A 22,540-nucleotide genomic window follows, 5' to 3' on the forward strand; every position below is an offset into this window, starting at 1 on the left:
CTGAAATCTAGGCAGAGGATCCCAAACTCAAATTCTTGACTTCTGTATACTGGCAGACTCAACACCACATGCCAGCTGTCAAGGCTTGAGGCTGACACCCTCTGAAGCCATGACCCGAGCTCTACATTGCCCCCTTTCAGCCACTGCTGGAGCAAATGGGATACTGGGCACCATGTCCCCAGGCTGCACACAGCACGGGTACCGGACTTGGCCCATGAAACCACTTTTTCCTCCTAGGCATCTGGACCTGTGATGGGAAGGGCTGCCATGAAGACCTCTGACATGCCCAGGAAACATTTTCCCCATTGTCTTGAGGATTAACATTCAGCTCCCTATTACTTTTGCAAATTTCTGCAACAGGCTTGGATTTCTGCTCAGAAAATGGAATTTTCTTTTCTATTACATTGTCAGGCTGCAAATTTTCCAAACTTTTATGCTCTGTTTCCCTTATAAAACTGAATGCCTTTAACAGCACTCAAGTCACCGCTTGAATGCTTTACTGCTTAGAAATATCTTCTGCCAGATACCCTAAATCACCTCTCTCAAGTTCAAAGTTCCACAAATCTCTAGGCAGGGCCACAATTCCACCAGTCTCTTTGCTAAAACATAATAGGAGTCACCTTGGCTTCATTTCCCAACAATTTCCTGATCTCTATCTGAGACCACCTGGGCCTGGACTTTACTGTCCATATTGTTATCAGTATTTTGGTCAAAGCCGTTCAATAAGTCCCTAGAAAGTTCCAAACTTTCCCACATTTTTTTTTATCTTCTTCTGAGCCCCATAAATTCTTCCAATCTCTGTCTGTTACCCTCTTCCAAAGACATTTTCACATTTTTGGGTATCTTTCAACAGTGCCCCACTCTACCAGTACTGATTTACTGCATTTGTCTGTTTTCATGATGCTAATAAAGACATACCTGAAACCAGGCCATTTGCAGGAGGAAGAGGTTTAATGGGACTTACAGTTCCACATGGTTGGGGAGACCTCCTAATCATAGCAGAAAGCAAGGAGGAGCAAGTTACTTCTTACATGGATGGCAACAGGCAAAAATAGAGCTTGTGCAGGAAATATCTACCTTATAAAGTCATCAGATCTCCTGAGACTTATTCACTCTCATGAGAACAGCATTGGAAAGACCTGCCACCATGATTCAATAAACTCCCACTGTGTTCTTCCCATAGCATGTGGGAATTCAAGATGAGATTTGGGTGGGGACACAGCCAAACCATATCAATTATATATCATAAATAGGGATTTATTCCTGAAATGCAAGAATAATCCCATATACAAAAATAAAGTAACACATTAACAGAATGAAGATGGTGGGCAATAGGATCATTTTAACTGATGCAGAAAAACGTTTGACAAAGTTCAACAATCTTTCATGATAAAAAAAAATTCAATGAATAGGTATAGAACAGATTTATCTCAACACAATAAAGGCCATATAAAAAATCTCACAGTCAAAATCATATTCAATGATTAAAGAATGAAAGTGTTTTCTTCAAGATCAGGAATAAGGCAAAGGTGCTTACTCTTGACACTTTCTCTTCCAGATAGTACCAAAGGTGCCTACTCTTGACACTTTCTCTTCCAGATAGTACCAGAAGTCCTAGCCAGATAAGTCATGCAAGAAAAGGAAATAAAGGACATTCACATTGGAAAGGAAGAAGTAAAATTCTCTCTGTTTGAGAATGATATTATCTTATATTTTAAAAACCCTAAAAATTCCACAAGAACCTATTACAACAAACAAATTTAATGAAGTAGCAGCTTGCAAAGTCAATGTACAAAAATCACTTGCATTTCTGTACATTAGCAATGCACAGTATGAAAAAGATTAAGAAAACAATTCCATTTACAATAGCATCAAAAACAATGAAAGGTGTAGGAATTCAATTAACCAAGAAAATGAAAGATTTGTATAATGAAAATGATAAAACATTGCTGAAACAAATTAACCAGGGTGATGGAAGATTTGTACAATAAAAATAATAAAACATTGCTGAAACAAATTAAAGAATACACAAATACATGGAAAAGTATTCTATAATCATGCATTGAAGCCTTAAGATGCCAATACTCCCCAAAACAACCTACAGATTCAATGTAATTGTTATCAAAATTACGTGTTTGCAGAAATAGAAAAATCCATCTTAAAATATATACAGAATTTAAAAAGATCCTTAATAGCCATAATTATCTTAAAAAGAAGAACAAAGTTGGAGAACTCATAGTTCCTGGTTTCAAAAGTTACAACAAAGCTATAGTAACAAAAAAGACTAGTGTTAGCATAATTACAGACATATAGCTCAAGGTAATATAGAATACAGAGTCCAGAAGTAAACCTTTACATATATTATAAAATGATTTTTGAACTGGGTATCATGGTTATCCTGGGGATAATATAGTCTTTTCAACAAATGATGCTGTGAAAATGGAATATCTTCATGCAAAAGAATGACATTGGACACATACGTAACATGATATAAAAAGTAACTCAAAATGAATAAAAATTCTAAATGTAGGAGACATCACACTATAAAACTTTAGTAGAAAACATGAGACAAAAGTTTCATCACAATGCATTTGGAAATGACTTTTTTGGATAGGACACTAGAAGCACAGGCAACAAAAGAAAAAATATAAAAATTAGACTTTATAAAAATTAAAACTTGTTCATGAAAGGAGACTATCAATAGAGTGAGAAGGCAACTTATGGAATGGGAAAAATATTTATAGATCACATATTTGATAGGGGGTTAATATTCAGAATGTATATAGAACTCCTACAACTCAATTGTCAAAAAACCAATACAAAACCAAATAATTCAAAAGCAGGCAAAGGACTTGAAAAGACATATATACAAAGAAAATATATGAATGGGCAATAAACACATGAAAAGATGCTCAGCATCACTGATGATTAGGGAAATGAAAATCAACACCACAATGAGATATCATTTCACAGCAATTAGGATGACTACTCTAAAATAACAAGTGTTGGTGAGGATGTGGAGAATTGGAACACTTGTGTCCTGCTGGTGGAAACATGATATGACAGAGGTGCTCTGGAAGAGTATGGTGGTTCCTAAAATAATAACAAAATAGAATTTCATATGATCCAGCAATTCTACTTCTGTGTATATACCCCCAATAATGAAAATCACAGTCTCAAAGAGATTTGTACACTTACTGTCTGAGTCCCTTTAGGCTGTTATAAAAAAATACCATCAACTAGGTAGCTTATAAACAACAGAAATTTATTTTTCACAATTCTGAGAGCTGAGAAGTCCAAGATCAAGGCACTCATCGATTCAGTGTCATGTGAGGGTCTACTTTAGGCAGTGCTTTCTCACTGTGTCCTCACATGGTGGAAGGAGTGAATCAGTTCTCTAGGACTTCTTTCATAAAGGAATCTCATCTATTCAAGAGGTCTTAACCCTCATGACCTAATCACCTCCTGAAAACTCCACCTTCTAATGCCATCACGTTGTTGATTACGTTTGCATATACAAGTTTGCAGAGGGTGCAAACATTCAGGCCATAGCACTCATGTACATAGGAGCATTATTCATAGTGGTTAAAATATGGAAGTAATCCAAATACCCATGGACAGATGAATAGATAAGTAAAATATGGTATATCAATAAAATTTTATTCAGCCTTTATTCAAAAGGAAAGAAATTTTGACGTATGCTACAGCATGTATAAACTTTGAGGACGTTATGCTAGCCAGTCACAAAAAGATATATGCTATATGTTTCTACTTACATTAGGTACCTATAGCAGTCAAAATCATAGAGAACAAGGTTAGTGGATCTCAGGAAGGGGTGAATGGTGAGTATTTGTTTAATGGGTAGAGAGGTTTAGTTTTTTAAGAGGAAAACAGCTCTGGAGGTGTATGGTGGTGATGATTACACGACATTATGAATGTACCCGTACCATTGGACTGTATATTTAAAAATGATAAATTTCATTACATCTATTTTATCACAATGAAAAAAATGAAAGAAAAAATGCTTCATTTCTAAAGAAATACAACATAGCCTTCTGTTAAATATAAAAACACAAAGTATGTTAAAAATAATTTTAAATCATTGTCAATATTATTAAACTATAATTTTTTGCAACATTTAAATATTATGAAGAACCTTAAGATATAGAAAAGAAAGAATTTTTATCTTGTTTTTACTTCTATATACTTTGTCATAGGATACAGTAGATTATGAATAACCATGTATTTAATTAATTACAATTCTCAATAGTTAATATTATAATTAATATACTCAAACATTCTGGGGAATGAAAAAATTTGCAAGTTCATCATGTGTCTTTGGGTCTGTACTTAAAATTATGTTGATATTTTGTATGCTTTTTGTTTCATATTAATAATATAATTATAAATAATATAAAATTATTTATCTTAATATTTGGTAATTATATATACTACTTTTTCACAAATATGTCTTCCTACTCAAACATTAATTGCCCATTTACTTGCAAGGCAAGTGTTGTAGCAATTTGGTTTTTTTCACTTACTCTACTCATGTAATAGTTTGGCGTTTAAAATTAGGCCCTTGGATACACGTATTTCTGAGTCACATCTCACAAGTAATGGTTTGTGTAACATTTCCTAATCTTACCACCAAGCATTAGAAATGCTGAATCTTTGTTTTTAAATTAAAAAATATTTTTTAGGAAAAAAAATCTGTAGTTTATTGATACTTTTATCATAGGGAATACATAAAATAAAAAGCTGGAATTTAGAGCTTGTAAATCCTGTGGGCTAGGCTTAAGGGTGTACTATTTAATTCCCATACAATTTAAGAGCTAGAAACTTCCCAATCAGCAAAATAGGACAGAGGTCTCCAGAGAATTCTGAGTTATATTTCACTGTCTTCCATTTGGTTATTACTTTTCTGTCAGGATATGTGAAGAGAAGCACACTTATGCTAATGTGCCTGTGTATCTAGATTACAATTTGAACAAATTTAATTGCTACATTAGTCAAAATAGAATTTATATTTAAAATTTGACAAAGTGAAGAAAAATAATTGGCTTATTAATACTTTTTTAAAAGCAGCAACGTTTTTACCTCTGACATTACACTCTGAAGACACAGTAGAGTTATAATTAATACTCGCTTTAACAAAGATGTGCTATTGATGAGTTCACTGATGCTGCATCAGAATGAAAACAAGCAATCTGTATCTAACTTTATGCTGATGATATAGTGGGAAATATGTTTGTTTAAAATACCATCTGTTATTTTCAGGCATTTATATGCAACTCTATGGTGGATAGCTAAGCTACCGTGACTGTAACCTAAAAAGAGGCATATGCTATTAACAGCAGTAAAGCCCCCATCTGCCCCTTGATGTTTGTTAAAGAGCTGATTTGGGTATATTATTTAGTTGAAATGACATTGGTTGCTGATATGGTTTGGCTGTGTCTCCACTCAAATCGCATCTTAAATTCCCACATGTTGTGGGAGGGACCTGGTGGGAAGTTATTGAATTATGAGGGCAGATCTTTCCTGTGCTGTTCTCATGATATTGAGTAAGTCTTATGATATCTGATGGTTATTATAAGGGGGAATTTTCCTGCACAAGTAATTGAATCATGGGGACAGGTCTTTCCTGTGCTGTTATCATGATATTAAGTCTCACAATATCTGATGTCTATTATAAAGGAGAGTTTTCCTGTACAGGCTCTCTTCTCTTGTCTGCCACCATGTTAGACGTGCTGTTCACCTTCTATCATGATTGTGAGACCTCCCTAGCCACGTGGAACTGTGAGTCTGATAAACGTCTTTATTTTGTAAATTGCCCAAACTTGGGTATGTCTTTATCATCTGTGTGAAAACTAACTAGTACAGTAAATTGGTACCAGTAGAGTGGGGCACTGCTGAAAACATACCCAAAAATGTGAAAACAACTTTGGAGCTGGGTAAAAGGCAGAGGCTGGAATAGTTTGGAGGGCTCAGAAGAAGACAGGAAGATGTGGGAAAGCTTGGAACTTCCTAGAGACTTGTTGAATGGCTTTTACCAAAATGCTGATAATGATATGGACAATGAAATCCAGGCTGAGGTGGTCTCAGATGAAGATGAGGAACTTGTTGGGGACTGGAGCAAAGGTGACTGACTCATTGTTTTAGCAAAGAGACTAGAGGAATTGTGCCCCCGTCCTAGAGATTTGTGGAACTCTGAACTTGAAAGAGATGATTTAGGGTATCTGACAGAAGATATTTCTAAGCAGCAAAGCAATCAAGAAGTGACTTGGGTGCTGTTAAAGGCATTCAGTTTTATAAGGGAAGCAGAGCATAAAAGTTTAGAAAATTTGCAGCCTGACAATGTGATAGAAAATAAAAACCAATTTTCTGAGGAGAAATTCAAGCCAGTTGCAGAAATTTGCATAAGTAATGAGGAGCCAAATGTTAATCCCAAAACCATGAGGAAAATGTTTCCAGGGCATGTCAGGGGTCTTCATGGCAGCCCTTCCCAACACAGGTCTGAACACCTAGGAGAAAATAGTTTTGTGGGCTGGGCCCAGGGTCTCTGTGCTGTATGTAAGCCTAGGGACTTAGTGCCCTGCATCCCAGCCACTCCAGCCATGACTAAAAGGGGCAAAGGTACAGCTCCAGCTGTTGCTTCAGAAGGTGCAGATACCAAGGATTGGCAGCTTCCACGTGATGTTGAATCTGTGGGTGCACAGAAGTCAAGAATTGGGGTTTTGGAACCTCCACGTAGATTTCCCAGAATGTATGGAAATGCCTGGATGTCAAGGCAGAATTTTATTCCAGAGATGAGGCCATCGTGGAGAACCTCTGCTAGGGCAGTGCAGAAGGTAAATGTGGGGCCAGAGCCCCCACACAGTGTTCCTACTGGGGCATCAGCTAGTGGAGCTGTGAGAAGAGGGCCACCATCCTCCAGACCTCAGAATGGTAGATCCACCATCAACTTGCACCATGCTCCTGGAAAACCCTGATACTCCATGCCAGCCTGTGAAAGAAGTTGGGAGGGAAACTGTGCCCTGCAAAGCCACAGGGGTAGAGCTTCCCAAGACCATGGTAACCCTTCTCTTGTCTGCTACTGTGTGCGATGTGCCTTTCACCTTCCACCATGAGTGTGAGTCCTTGCCAGACATGTTGAACTGTGAGTCCAATAAACCTCTTTCTTTTGTAAATTGCTCAGTCTCGGATATGTCTTTATTAGCAGCATGAAAACAGAGTAATACAGTTGCCTTCAATAGCTTATTTTTTAATATATGTTTGCTTCATTAACATATTAGGCTTTCATGAAAGTCAATATTTTAAATTTAAGTTAAAAGTATAGCAGGGGAATGAAATTTTGGCTGATTCAACAACCCACAGGTATATAATAGTAACAGAATACCTTTCTTTCATTTGTCTGTAATGCACTTTTCTATAAAGTGAAAGCATTCATCTCCAACATAGTTTGTGAAGCTAAGTTAGTACTGAAAGAAGACAGTTATTGAGTTCCCATGTAGCCACTTTAACATCATTATAGAGATTTGTTTACGGAATGACTTAAAAATGGTGAGTTACCAAAAAACCAGTTCAAATTATAATAAACCATTCATAACTATACACTTAACTTCTAATCACAGAGTATGGATTATCTGTAAAATTTCTGTCATAGGTGTTTTTTTTGTTTGTTTGTTTGTTTGTTTGTTTGTTTGTAGAGTTTTGCTGTTGTTGCCCAGGCTGGAGTGCAATGGCACCATATCGGCTCACTGCAACCTTCACTTCTGGGTTCAAGCGATTCTTCTGCTTCAGCTTTCTGAGTAGCTGGGATTACAGGTGCCCCCCAACACACCCAGCTAATTTTTTTGTATTTTTAGTAGATATGAGGTTTCACCATGTTCGCCAAGCTGATCTTGAACTCCTGACCTCAGGTGATCTACCCGACTAGGCCTCCCAAATCGCTGGGATTACCGGCATGTGCCACCATGCCCAGCCTGAATAGGTGGTCTTAATCTTTGTGACTTAGAGCTTTTTCTGCCAAGGATCAGAGTTGCAATGAAAAACCCACTCAGTTTAGTCTCACCTGGTGTTGCAGGAGAAACACTCTGGCTTCAGCCTGCAGTCTGTTTTTCTGTGGCATGCTCTTAGATGCAGCTGTGCATAAAGATGTGTTAGTTCAAGGGAGACCCAATTGGAGAGCTACATCTCAGTGTTCCTCAGCACTCTCCCTTTGCCAGCACCACTGTCGTTTTCTTGTGCTGGAGTCTCAAAGAAAGGCAAACAAGTTATGCTTCCTTTGGCAGCTCCCTATGCATGAAAGAATAATATGTCTGCATACTGTTTTATTTAAACATATTTTTGCAAAATACCAGATCATGTTTTCTGTCCACTTATTGTCTCCAACTTCCTTCTCAAAATGGATGTTGTCCTTAATAACTGTATTTAACATATTTTTATAATATGTTTGCAAAAAAGGATTTTTTTTCTGTATCTGATTCCAGCTCTGTGTTTTTATTAATTTTTTAAGAGCTTTACTCTGTTAATAAATTGATGATTGAGCAAAGAAGATACTATACTACTTAATATATCAAAACTGGGCCAAGAAATCAGCACTCTAAAACACTTTATTTAAATTGTCATTTATTGTTCTTTGTAGAAGGGGTCAAGGGATATTTTTCTTTCTTTCAGTCTTGTAGAGAGAGGGAGAGAGGGTGAGATGGACAGAGGAAGAGGAAGGGAGGCAAAGAGAGAGAGAAAGTTTTTAACATATGGATAGGAAGTAAAAATTTTACTCTGATCTCTTGCTATAAATAGCTGTTTTTCACAGTTGTTTTTCTTTTCACTTTCAGTATTTATTCTTATATATTTTTTTCATCTTGTTCTTACTAGCCAAATAATTCAATATAGCAAAAATATCAAAATAATAATTAAAAAAAAACAAACTTATTACAAATCCAATTGAAATAAAAGTTATCAGAGACTTAGAGATCTTGATTACTTCAAAAGGAGGGGGACTGATTTTCTCACACATTTCTCTGGTCAACCTCTCAAATATGAAGTCAGCGAGCAAATATATAACATTTATGCACATGTGAATTCATGCAGGCACAAAAGGGAAAGGATCAAGCAGAGGAAAGAACTGAACTGGAAGAGAAATTAGTCACCTTAAACATGTGTAGGGCTTTCAATAAAACAATGCATTACTTTATTTTCAAATTTACTAGGAAGTCTCAAAATTGGAAATATTCTCTTTCTCAGTCTTTCCATGGTATATATATTTTGTTTCCAATTAGAAAAGGTATTCTTACAATAAAAATGAAATCACCTCTATGATATCATCAAGTTTCATTTTCTACTATTGTGAATAGTTCTAGAATGGTGACTGATTAAATTTAGAAATAATCTTTTTTGTTCATTGGTCATATTTTTATATAACATCATTAAAGTGCTTCATGCTGCAATATGGTTGAGTTTATTTGGTTGGATAGAATATGGCAATAATAAAAGGCATTTCAACTCTGTAAGAAGTGAACAACCAATTTTCTTGATGTCTCCAATAATAATATTCATAAGTTCTGAGTTCATTTTCATGGTATAATGTTGTTATTAGAATTAGCATGCAGTTAAAATGTTGAGAAATTTATCTCTATTAGACAAAAGTCATCTTCTATTTATGAAATTCTTATTACTGTTGAGTAACTCACAGTTCTTAAATTAAATTTCCTGATTTGCATTAGATTTAAAGCTGTAAATAGCTTTTAAGAATATATAATTGAGTTGATATTGAGTTTGTAGACAAGGGAATCCTATTAAAACGCAGAGATTTCTATTTGAGCTGTAATTTCAGAGACATCAAGGGAGAACACAAGACAAGCAACATATCAATGAAATGCACAGTATTACTAGGGTCTTTCGAAGAAGAGTCACTAGAGAATCATAAAGGAAAGGGAATCAAATAATAGTACAATTAATGTTTCCCACACAGCCATATTTTATGGGATACTATAGATATAATTGAGTGACAGAAAACACAAAGAGAAAGAAGAATTTTAATGTTGATCAAAGGAAAAGCAAGTCAACGGTTTGCTTGTCAAATACAGAGATACTTGCAACTCTTATTTAACACAATGACTGCAGAGGAAATAAGCTACTTCACCTGCAAAAGAGATTGTATTGACTAATAAAGTGGGATGGTGATTGAGGTCCTGTTATTTAACAAGAAAATTTGAATTCGTTTACATTTTGAAGTTGGGCTGTTAGGAGAATAAGATTTGAATATTCTTTCTTTCTGTAGTCTGTAGCAATATATTTTTAGTGTTCTTATTCTTGAAGCACAATCCACAATTGCTTCCCCCCCACACACTTTCATGTAGATGATTAGCAATTTTTATCCTTACTGACTTCTCTTTCTATTATCATTTCATCTATTTTCATGATTTTCAACTATCGTTTTAATGCAAATTATCCTCAAATCTGTATGTCCATTTGTAAGCCTTCTCTCCAACCGAAATTTACTCACATGAATTAATGAAAATTTGCCGTGAGTGCCCTGATGTCACCTCTAATACAAATGGACAAACTGAATTTACCTATCATCTTCCCTTGTATTTTTTCTTTCTATTTATAAACCACCATTCTTTTTGTCACATATTTTTTTGCATCTTGGAACCCTGGTTGAATCTTTTCCCTCTCCTTCTTTTCACACTTAATCATTTCCAAGACCTATCATTTGTATGTACTATACTATTCACTCATCTTACCCCATTTTCTGTATTTTTACTGTCATGTGGCTTTTGATTCTGCACCTTTAACCATGCCAACACAGACACACTACATGTCTGCAAGGTTTTTGACAGTGACAGAAAATCATACACTGTGTTCCTTATTTGTTCCTAACTTTTGCCAACTTTGACTCAGTGGTGAAACATTGTCTTAATCTATAGTAAGATTTTTCTTCATTATACTAGCCCAATTTTTGGTCATGAAAATTGTATCCTGTCTCTAGTTCTGTTCCCAGTGTCTGCTGTGTATCTTTCCCAGTACCACCACTTGGTTACATCTGTCAGACAGAACAAACAGGAAAGCACATATCATGTTCATATTCTTCTTGGAGAGTGCACCTGAATGTATTTGCCCTCTGGATCCAGCTGCATGTATTTAATGGGGGAATAGAGGTCCCAAAGAAAATATCTTATCATATCTTATATATCATTCTACAAACCTGCTCTTTCCCCCTATCATCTGCAACCAAGCTCATTTTAGAAGCTAGATAAAATGGTCATGATTCAATAGATCCCTAAAGGAAGGCTTATTATTTTCCATGAAACCTCCTGACTCAGATCCAATTATAGTAATACTACATTTTGTAAAGGTAATACTAATTTCAACCCTTTTGGTCAACTCCCTAATATTTACACTTAATTTCCTACAGTATAATAACGATCATACAAATCAGTAAATGTCAATTAAATTTTGCATAATTTTTGTTTGTGACTGTCAACCTGTGTCTGCTCAGAATTTACTATGTTCTGCTCATTTACCATGGCCATACACACCCAATTTAAGTCAATCAAGGCAAGTTTAGAACAGAGGCAAGTAACTCAAGAAAGTAGTTAATGACTCAATCAACGAATTTTTTTAGGGAAATGTTTAAATTTTATCATAAAACAAAAAATATTAGAACATATGACAGGATTTCATAACAACAAACACATTAAATGCAGGTGGCTCTTGGCAAAAGAGATTTTAGTTTCAAGGATTATATTCAATTTTGATGACCATTTGTATTTGCTTCACTAATTCAGAATTTTTCATGGGACTCAGTACAATGATGCTTAATTAATCCCAATGATTTTTCAGCCAAATCATCCTTTGAAATTATAATAGATATCCTATTTTTCTGTAGAAATGTAGGTGCTCAACAAATGTTTGTTGAGTGACTTCTCTTACCATTTATCATCTCAAATTTATACATTCTATAAAGTATTTTATATGCAGTGTCTTTCAAATTGATTTTGCCATTAATCATTTACACCATTTAGTATTAGAATAATTTCAATTGATTTTGAAGGAAGAAAATGTTTCAGTATCCGGAATAGTAAGTTGTACTCCTGAAGAGTAAATCATTTAGGCTCATGATGACTTTGGGACCATAAAATGGTGATGATAATGAACATTAGGACAAATTAATATTTCATTGTTTTAAACAAATACTGATTAAGTGGCAGACTCTAGCCTTCACAACAGTGGGTGCAAAATTTTTAAACTGGAAGTGTTGTGAGCTATTCAATTTAGGGAGATTACTCAATAGTTTAAATGATAATGGTATCCATTATAATGACATCCAGTTTCTTTTTATAGTGACCATAGCATATGTGATGGCAGTGTTACTAGTGACAAGGGTGGCTTCATGTGCATACTATCTGTTTAGTTATGCAAAATTCCATGCTCTCAAAGGGCCCTGTTTAGTGTTCTGCAATTACTCTCTTGAAATTCTCGATAATTTTTGAATAAGAAATTATGCATTTCCTTCCCTCCTTCCTTCCCTCCCTCCCTCCCTCCCTCCCTTCCCTCCTTCCTTCCTTCCTTCCTTCCTTCCTTCCTTCCTTCCTTCCTTCCTTCCTTCCTTCCTTCCTTCCTTCTTTCCTTCCTTCCTTCCTTTCCTTCTTTCCTTGACAGTGTCTCACTCTGTTACCCAGGCTGGAGTGCAGTGGTGCAGTCATGGCTCACTGCAGCCTCAATCTCCTGGACTCAGACAATCCTCCCACCTCAGCCTCCTAAGTAACCAGGACTACAGGCACTAGCCACTATGCCTGGCCCCACTTAATAAATTATTGTGTGGATTTGATAAAATATTGTGTGTAAAATACTCTATCCAGCCTTGGTGAATACTCAATAAATTATAGCTTGTATTGTTATTCTGTTGCAATATTTTGCTAAATAATTTCAATAAATGTAATATAAAATGGGTTTATGATTAATAATTTGGAGATTTAAAAATTTCTGCAGGATATCTCAGAATTTTGCATAATATGATGACCTCTAAAAAGTAAATGAAGTATATAGTTTGTCCAAAAATAATTTGATCCTGGGACACATTTTTATCCCAGTGAGCATTGTAAAATAGAAAAGAAATGGTTTCCTATATTGGAGTGCTCTTCTCAGTAAAGTGGACCAGCCGGGTGCAGTGGCTCACTCCTGTAATCCCAGAACTTTGGGAGGCCGAGGCGGGCAGATCATGAGGTCAGGAGTTCGAGACCAGCCTGACAAACACGGTGAAACCCCATCTCTACTAAAAATACAAAAATTAGCTGGGCCTGGTGGCATGTGCCTGTAATCCCAGCTACTTGAGAGGCTGGGGCGGGAGAATCACTTGAACCTGGGAAGTGGAGGTTGCAGTGAGCCGAGATTGCACAACTGCACTCCAGCCTGGGTGACAGAGGGAGACTCTGTCTCAAAAATGAATAAATAAATAAATAAAAATAAAAAATAAATAAATGAAGTGGACCTATGGACAGTGTGGATATATGCAGAAATAGATTTGGTTCTATGGGCAACAGGACCCACATGGCAATACATTAACTTGATGTCCCCAGGTGACTTTTAGCTCTGATCCACACTCTCTAGGGATATAAAAGTTTTACTTTTACTGACTCCTAAACAGTCAGCACTTTTCAAAGAACCTAGTTCAGAACAACCATTTTGTAAACTGTTGCACACGCAGTTTTCAAGACTCCTCTCTCCTTTTGTAAATGTCTTAGCACCTGGTCCATCCTGGATGACTCCAACATCCCCATGGATGAACCCTGTGGTTTCTCAATGCTTTTTTGTCACCTCTCATGAATTTCGACACTTATCACACCTCAGCTGCCATCTTAGAAATAACCAGAAACACACAAACTTCTCTGATTTCAAAAGGTCTGATTCAGTCATTGCACTCCTTAGCCACAATCTTCTATTCTACGTTGAGTGTGCAGGTTCCATTAACCCCTTATCTATTTGGGACCTCTTGTCCATTCAAGACTCTGCTTTCTTCCAATTTCCAAGTTTGTCATCTTAATTCCTTTCTCTCTGTTTTTAATCCAGTTTAGAGTTGATGTGACTTTTATAATTTCTGTCGTATCTTGCTATACTTTAAACTTCCTTGCCCTTTTGTCTTTACATGTATTCGTTTTATTTAACAAAACTCCAATCCTGGTTGAACCCAACTATCCACTTGCACTATGTATGCATGCAAATACTCTTTGAAAAGATTAATAGGGGAGATTAATAATACCATAAATCATTATAAATTAATAATTAGCTGTTATATTTGGATTCTCTATATTGTTCAAAAGTCTTCTTATGTTCCTATGGTCAATTCAGTCCTAAAATGTGTGAAAATTATTTCAAACCTTCTCAATTATTCTGACATACCCCATTCCCATTCTGAATTTTAGTTTTCAGCAAATGAATATACTTTCCAGTTTACAGAAAAAAAAATGAAGGGGAGGGTATTAAATGGAAACTCTGATTTTCTTTCCATACTTTTATGATAGTCTTATATTTGTACCACTCTATCCTCCTTCTTTGGTCTTATAATAAGAAAAGTATTCTCCTTTCTCTCTTGCAGCCATTTCCTCTCCCTGTGCTTCCTTTGTCTCAACTATTCAGAATCCAGATTCTGTTAATTATGCCTGCTTTCTCCTGTATATTCAAACTTTCCCTGGGTCTTCCCATTAAATATATTTAAATTATAGATAACAGTAAACTAACAAAATAAACACAAGAAAGTATTAATCCCAAATCACTGGAAAGAACCCTCTACGAACCCTTAATACCTGTCACTCACCACCCTATTTCCTTCCCACATTTACCAGTGGAACATCCCAGAAGAATTGCTTCTACTACATGTCTCTATTTGTTATCTTTTTACTCTCTCCTCAATCTGTTCTGAGTTGACTTCCACCCATATCACTCTGCTAAAACCCTTCTCCCTAGGTCATCAATGACTCAATACCCTCAAGCCAATGGTTATTTTTTAGGTCCCATCCTTATTTTCCAGTAGTATTTGACATATTGATAATGCTCACATTGGAATGTTCTCTCTTTCTCTCTCTCTCTCTCCTTTCTTTTGTGAACCATTACGTACAGTATCCTAACATTTTTTCTTTCTAACTGGATGTTACTCTCTCATGCAGTCTCATTATTTTCTGCCTACCAGTTGAATATTGGAGAGCCTCAATACATAAACCCTCGTTTCAATTATACATAAAACAAACCAACCGGCCAGGCATGGTGGCTTAAGCCTATAATCCCAGCACTTTGGGAGGCTGAGGCAGGTGGGAGTCCAAGAAAAGCCTGACCAACTACGTCAAAAAAAAAAAAAAAAAAAAGAAAGAAAAGAAAATCCAAAACTAAAATCCTTAAAACAACATAGTGTGGACCTCAAAGCAATGTCCTCATGTGGACTTAACATTTCCCAGTTTCTTTCCTTTTTTACTAGTTCTCTAAGAAATATGAGTGGAATAGAGAAATATGAGGGGAAGTCATAATTATCCTTTCTAAGCCAGGGTTTTAAGGAGTCATTGCAGTTTCTCAATTCTCTTTTTTCCCTCCTTCATGAATACAGCCAACTCTAAGGTCACAGAGAGTAGAGAATCACAAAACAGAAAAAAACTTGAGTCTTGAATCATCCCATGCAAAAAGCCATCTAATCAATCACAAATAACTATATTGGACTGTCAGGTAAATGAGAAATAAACTTTATGTTAAGCCATTGACATTTTGGGATTTATTTTTTTGAATAGCTAGTATTATTCTGGATTGTATAGCCTATATAGCCTAAGATGGTTTAGCTTATTTTACCTCTGAAGCTTCACTTTGTGCTATTTTCTTGCCTCACTTTGTTCTCTTCACTGGACTTAATTTAGTTCATTGGATGCTTTATTCTATCACAGTGCCATGGTATGTAATATTCCTCTGCCTGGAATACTCTCTAGTAGCTTTGCACATGTTACTGTATCAGTCCTTTTGAAATGAGAGGTACCAGCAGCAGATACGACAGTGTTCTGCGCAGGTCTACCCGAATCTCTTTTTATCAATCTATGTACTTCCTTAACTGCCTTCTCTATGCCTTTACACATAAGAGCCCACGGCGGAAAATTTCTTTGCAGAATTGCACTCTGTCTAGTGCTGCCTGTTGCTTTGCCCCAGATCACACATTTGTTTAGCTCTTGCCTCTTTTCCTCTTCTGCTATTCCCACACTTGAGAGAATCCACTTCCTTAATAAATCACTTGTACAAAAAATCATCTCAGTATCTGTACTCTGATGAATCTGATCTAAAGTAGTGTCTCTCAGATCTCAGTTCAAAGGCCACTTACTCAGAGCAGGCTTTCCTGATGCCCCCCAAAAGATCATGTTCCCTATAATAAGTTGCTTTTGTGACAACTATAATTTAACTATAGGAATTATATTTTTATTGATACATAATAGTTATACATATTTTCAGGGTACATGTGACATTTTGACACATTCATACACTGTGTGATCATCAAATCTGGGGTAATTGGGATATCCATTATTTCAAATACTTATATTTTTATGCAGAGAACACTTCGGTTATTCTCTTCTAGCTATTTTGAAATATGCACCCTACCAAACTATCAAACACTAGATCTTATTTCTTTTATCAAACTGTAATTTCACACCCATTAACCAGGCTATTTCCATTCTCCCCTCCCTTCTATGCTGCTCAGCTTCTAATAACCACTAACCTACTCTCTATCTTTATGAGATCCACTTTTCAACTCTCATATATAAATGAGAATATGTAATATTTTTCTGCCTATGCCAGGCTTATTTTGTATAAAATAATGACATCTAGTTCCATCCATGTTGCTGCGAAAGACAAGACTTCATAATTTTTTTGAGATAAATAATATTTCATTGTGTATAAATCTCACATTTTTTAATCCATTCATCCATTTATGAAAAATTATGTTGATTTCATATTTTTCTATCATAAATAGTGCTGCAATAATCACGGGAGTTCAGATATATCTTTGATATACATATTTCCTTTCTTTTGGATATATACTCAGTCATGGGATTGCTGGACCGTATGGCAGTTCTATTTTTAATTTTTTGAAGAATCCCAATACTGTTTCCCATAGTGGCTATATTCACTTACATCCCCACCAAGTGTATAATGATTTTCCTTTTTCCACATCCTCACCAGCCTCCATTATTTTTTGTCTTTTTGTTACAAGGCATTTTAACTTGAGTGAGGTGATACTTCATTGTGATTTTGAATTGTATTTCTCTAATGATTAGTGATATTAAGCATTTTTCATGTACCTGTTGACCGTTTGTATGTCTTCTTTTGAGAAATGTCTATTGAAATATTTTGTTCTCTAAATTAAATTATTTGTTTGGTTCTTTCTTTGCTATTGAGTTGTTTGAATTTCCTGTATATTCTGGTTATCAATCCATTTTCAGATATATACTTTACAGTATTCTCTCCCATTCTGTAGATTGTCTCTTCACTAGGTTGATCGTTTCCTGTGCTGTAAAGAAGCTGCTTTGCTTCATGTAATTCAATTTGTCTGGTATAAATGGTGCTAGGAAAACTGGATATACGCAGAATAATGAAACTAGAACGCTATCTCTCACCCTTACAAAAATCAAACAAAAATGGATTAGATACTTAAAACTAAGACCAGACAGTATGAAACTACTAGAAGAAATCTTTGGGGAAATGCTTCAGGGCATTAATCTGGGCAAAGATTTTCTTGAGTATGATGTCAAAAACACAGGTAACGAAATCAAATACAGGCAGTATTTTGTGTTTGCTTAGTGCCTGGCATGGAGTTGACTCTGTGTAATTACTAATGATACATGGAGCAAAGAAAGAAGAAAAAAATTGACTAAAAGAGAAAGAATAGAGCTCCCATTAGTGATGACATAAAATAAAATCTAACTTTACTAGAAAAATAAATTTATTATAGTATTTTGAAAGAATTTTCTAATTTCTCTATTCCAATTGGAGAATCAAACTGCCTTACAGTCAACTCAATACATTGCAGAAAATAGTTAGAGAAGTTATTTTGGGGGAGTGTTTATCATGCCGACTGTTTTATTAATTACTAACACCCAGTTGTTTTTTCCCCCTAGTAGATCAAATAAGGATATTCATAAACTGTAAACAAGAGGCACCTGAATTAGTTCTCTATATGAATATTTTCTATCAGTAGTTATTTGTTGAGCTCTATTTTGCACCAGGTAACCTCTTTGCTATTGTAAATACAGGGGTGACATCAACATGCATAGTTATTAGTTTTATGAGTCCTTAAACATAGCAGTAATTTGAAAAGAATCATACGAATTCTTGATTATAATTGTTCTAAGTTCTTAAATATGTTGTAATTGTATACATATTAGGAGTCCTTAAAAGTACATGTCCTTCCAATGTTTTCCTGGCCCTGGTTAGAATGATATGAGGGCTTTCTAATTTTCCATTTTGCTGTTTTTGTGCCCCTGACCCTTTTCAGGGCAGCCTCCAAGAATTACTTTTGAAAACTAGAAATGTCTCTGGGTTAGTTTAGACTTTCCCAATCCCCTGATGAGAAGGGATTAGAAAGAGATTTATGTTTGTTCATAGGGCACTTTAGGGAACAGTTAAGACTCCTAATGGAAAGCAAAGTAGAAATGTTTTGGAGGCATGCACTCACCTGAAAACCTGGGAGAGCCACCTGAGAATGCAAAGGAAGTGGGAGGGTAGGTGAGGTTGATTGTACTTTGCAGAGCTGGGGCAGGAGGATTGGGCTGCCCAAGACCTTGCATAATTTGAAAAGAGTAGGTCAGCCTGACTGAGCAACAGAAATGTTATACTGGAGAGCAGAGTTTGCCTAAGGGGGTGTTAAGCAGCTGAGCAAGGAAATCTGCTGTGACTGGAGACTGCAATGTGGGCAATCCACCTGTGCATAATCAATTTTTGGCTGATGACTGTATATGCCTCTGGGTGTTTTTGAAATACTCATTCTTACCAGGATAGGGTCTGATAATAATTAGTTGTTTTATAATCTGCTGCATCTCTCAAAAGTGATTTTTATTATGCAGAATTACCTTCTGTTTTAAGCTAGCAACTCAGGCTCACATGTTACTTATTTGTAATTATTCTAGATCTTTTTTTACCTAGGCAACTCATAATTATATTGCAGTCATTTATATTAATAATGATCATCATGTAAAGCTACAAACACTCTTGCAAGGTATTACAATGTCAATAGCTTCCAATTCTTAGGTAAAATGATTTGGTTTATAGGGATTACTATTTCTGAGGGGGCTTGCATCTGTTTCATGGATATAGAAGTGAAACTTGCCAAAGTTATTCAAATAGAGATTTCAGAAGCTTCACCTTGCATTCTATATGAGTTAATAAAATTATTCAAACAGGAAGATATATCTCATAAAAGAGATCTTTTTTTATTTTAGAACTGTGTATAAAGCATGCCATAGTCCTATACAGCTAAGAACAACGAAAATCATTCCATTTTAATTTTTCAAAAAAATATCCACACTGAGACTGTTTCTATACAGGAAATAAAATGAAATCCCAAACTACTCTGAAATATGGAAATAATTTGAATGGATATAGAACATTTTGAGCTGGTCTAAACACACAGTCACTTATTTTTGCAGCTGTAGAAGTTTCAATTAAATATAAAACTACCAGCAGTAAAACAATACTTCGGAAAATGTGTAGGGACAACAGGTCTTTGTTTAAATGGTTCACTGTGGAAACATATTTGCCATATAGTATAGGTTAGAGTGCTGTATTGTTTCATCGTAAGAAGATAAAGGTCAAGTAAAATAGAATCAAGTCAGATTATTGCCTACAATCTATTGAACATAATTTTTGCCTTCTGAAGGTGGAGTAATATGTAGAAGCAACTGAAAAGGAACAGATGATGAAGCAGTTTGAAGGTCTGGAAAATCATCTGAGCAAATTCCGACAAAAGCTGGAAGATCCAGAGAGCAGAGGAAGATAGCATCCTGAAAGTGGGTAAAGGGAAAGGAATCTGGATGCTGAAATGTGACTATGCATCTCTGATGGTGTGTCTCTTCTTGTGTGACTCTTCTCACTGTCTTTCTGATAGCAAATATTTCACCATTATATTTAGTGAATGGCAAAACTTAAACCAGAAATGCAAACTTATATTGTGTGTGTATATATGTGTGTGTGTGTATATATACATAAATATACATACAAATATATATATATATTTTTTTTTTTTTAGACAGAATCTTGCTCTGTCACCCAGGCTGGAATGTAGAGGTATGATCTCAACTTACTGTAACCTCCGCCTCCCAGGTTCAAGCGATTCTCCTGCCTCAGCCTCCCGAGTAGCTGGGACTACAGACACACACTATTACACCCAGCTAATTTTTGTATTTTTAGTAGAGACAGGATTTCACCATGTTGGCCAGGATGGTCTCGATCTCTTGACCTCATGATCTACCCACCTCAGCCTCCCAAAGTGCTGGGATTACAGGCATGAGCCACCGTGCCTGGCCCATATTGTATCATGTTAATGAACTTTTTGAACGAATGCATGTATGAGTTATAGATAAATATGACTTCATTATACAGAAGATATGGCTGATGTCCTTCTTAGAATTAGAAAGATTTAAGTACCAAGAAGAGAGGAAGACAGCAGAACAAATGGGATATCTGCCAGGCAGCTGGAGAAAGATAAATTAAGAGGCATACTATAATAGGTTTTTGAATTGAAGAGTTTTTTAGATTCATAATTTTTAAAAGAACAGATCTAAGGGATCATGTAATACTTTTACAGACACTCTGTCTTCTCGTTAGTTATTTGCATTGAACTTTCTTAATGTACAAAGTGCTTTCTTATGAATTATCTAATTTTAGCTTAAAAACAATACCATCAAGAATAGCTTATTTGCCTTGATTTTATGAGTCAAAACATGATACTTAAATGTTAAAGGACTTTTCAAAGATCACACAGCAAGCATTTGATCCAGGCAAGATATTATATGTGCATGTGTGTGTTTGTGTGTTTGTGAGTTATTTTTTACCAAGAAAAATGTTTATGTGTTTATATATGTTACCTTATTATGAGACATAAAGAAGAATTTCATTGATTTTCTTTTTCCCTTCCACTTTGGAAAAAGAAAGGAAGGAATTGAGTTTCAAATCAATAAAATTGAGGCACCATAAAAATTTCATATTTAAAAACTAGATACAAATTACATACCCTGGAGAAGTTTTCATTTCATTATACTATTATTATATCTTGTTCCTAAATGAAAATATATCTTAGCCTTTAATATTTTAATATCCTTTCTTTAATGCCTTGAATGTGTACATATCCATTAGCATGTACATATATGTCCATATGCATATGTACTTTGGGATAGATGTTAACAATAACATCACCGACAATACTAATAGCAAATGCTACTATTTATTGAACTCCTACAATGTGCCAGACTTTGTGTAATTAAAGAATCTCATTTAATCTTATAAAAACTATAGGGACAGCTATTATCCTTACATGACAGATGGCAAATCTAAGGCTCAGAAAGTTTGAGCAACTTGGTGTTATTTGGATTTATCAATCAAGTGCGCAGTATAAACCAATGAGATTCTAAAACACAGAATGTAAAATTATTTATTGATCTACGTAACACTGAAAACATTTATTAGACCTTGTGTGATGTATGGTAGATACTGTTGTTTGAAAAGTGATCCTTCATCATATATAAAAACACTCTTTGAAACTTTCTTTTCCTAACAAGTGCCAGGTTGACAGATGACAGTGCTGTTAAGGGGGAGAATGTAATACACTGTGTTTTGTGTTTTAAGGGCACTAGCAAGTCCTCCAAAGGTCAGGTATTGAACATGACTACGATAATTCTAAGCCAGCTTTTGGAGCCATCAAATCACATAAAACTCAACCATATGAAAACATGCCTTCAGCCACAAGGAGACATTTTATTGCCTTCTTTCTAAATCCCTACACATATCACACTGTCAAAGTGTAGAACAATTGAGGATTAATACCAAATAGCTACACCTACATCTGTATCACTGGAAATAGAGATGCTGACTTTTTTTCCCTAGGGTATCAAATTCTTCCTATTTTCTGCCAGTCCTTTTGGGCCCCTTTCCCATTCTCATTCAATACTCTACCTTCTGATGTTACACTGTGATCTTCCGGAGCAACTAGTAATGCTGCTCAGAATTGGGAAGCAGTTCTTTTATCTTTACCTTTATTTCTGTGTCTTCTGAGACACATTTAATATCTCCATGGGCTTTAAAACTCAGAAATCAGAATCTATGTCCTAAAATAAATTCTTCATATTGCCAGATTGAGTTTTCTAAGGACTATTAAGAAGTACTTTTTCTCATATAACAGTGCAATGTTATCAATTTCTAATGGCAGTTTTAGCCTTTATATTTGTCTAATGTTTCTACTCTTCAATATATATTTTTCTTTATTCACAGTTTTTTCCATCAGCTGAATTTATGTTTTTCT

General features: G+C 35.4%; 1 long non-coding RNA gene across 3 annotated transcripts in view; it reads left to right on the forward strand.

The window, feature by feature from the left end:
• Nucleotides 1-22,540, forward strand: part of LOC135966274 (uncharacterized) — a 244,376-nt gene that overhangs the window by 212,870 nt on the left and 8,966 nt on the right. For all 3 annotated transcript variants that reach the window (XR_010579504.1, XR_010579505.1, XR_010579503.1), the window contains one exon: nucleotides 19,904-20,087. This is a non-coding gene — a long non-coding RNA (uncharacterized lncRNA). The remainder of the gene's footprint in view (nucleotides 1-19,903; nucleotides 20,088-22,540) is intronic.

This window comes from Macaca fascicularis, chromosome 11 (assembly GCF_037993035.2).
Source record: "Macaca fascicularis isolate 582-1 chromosome 11, T2T-MFA8v1.1".
Taxonomy (NCBI): domain Eukaryota; kingdom Metazoa; phylum Chordata; class Mammalia; order Primates; family Cercopithecidae; genus Macaca; species Macaca fascicularis.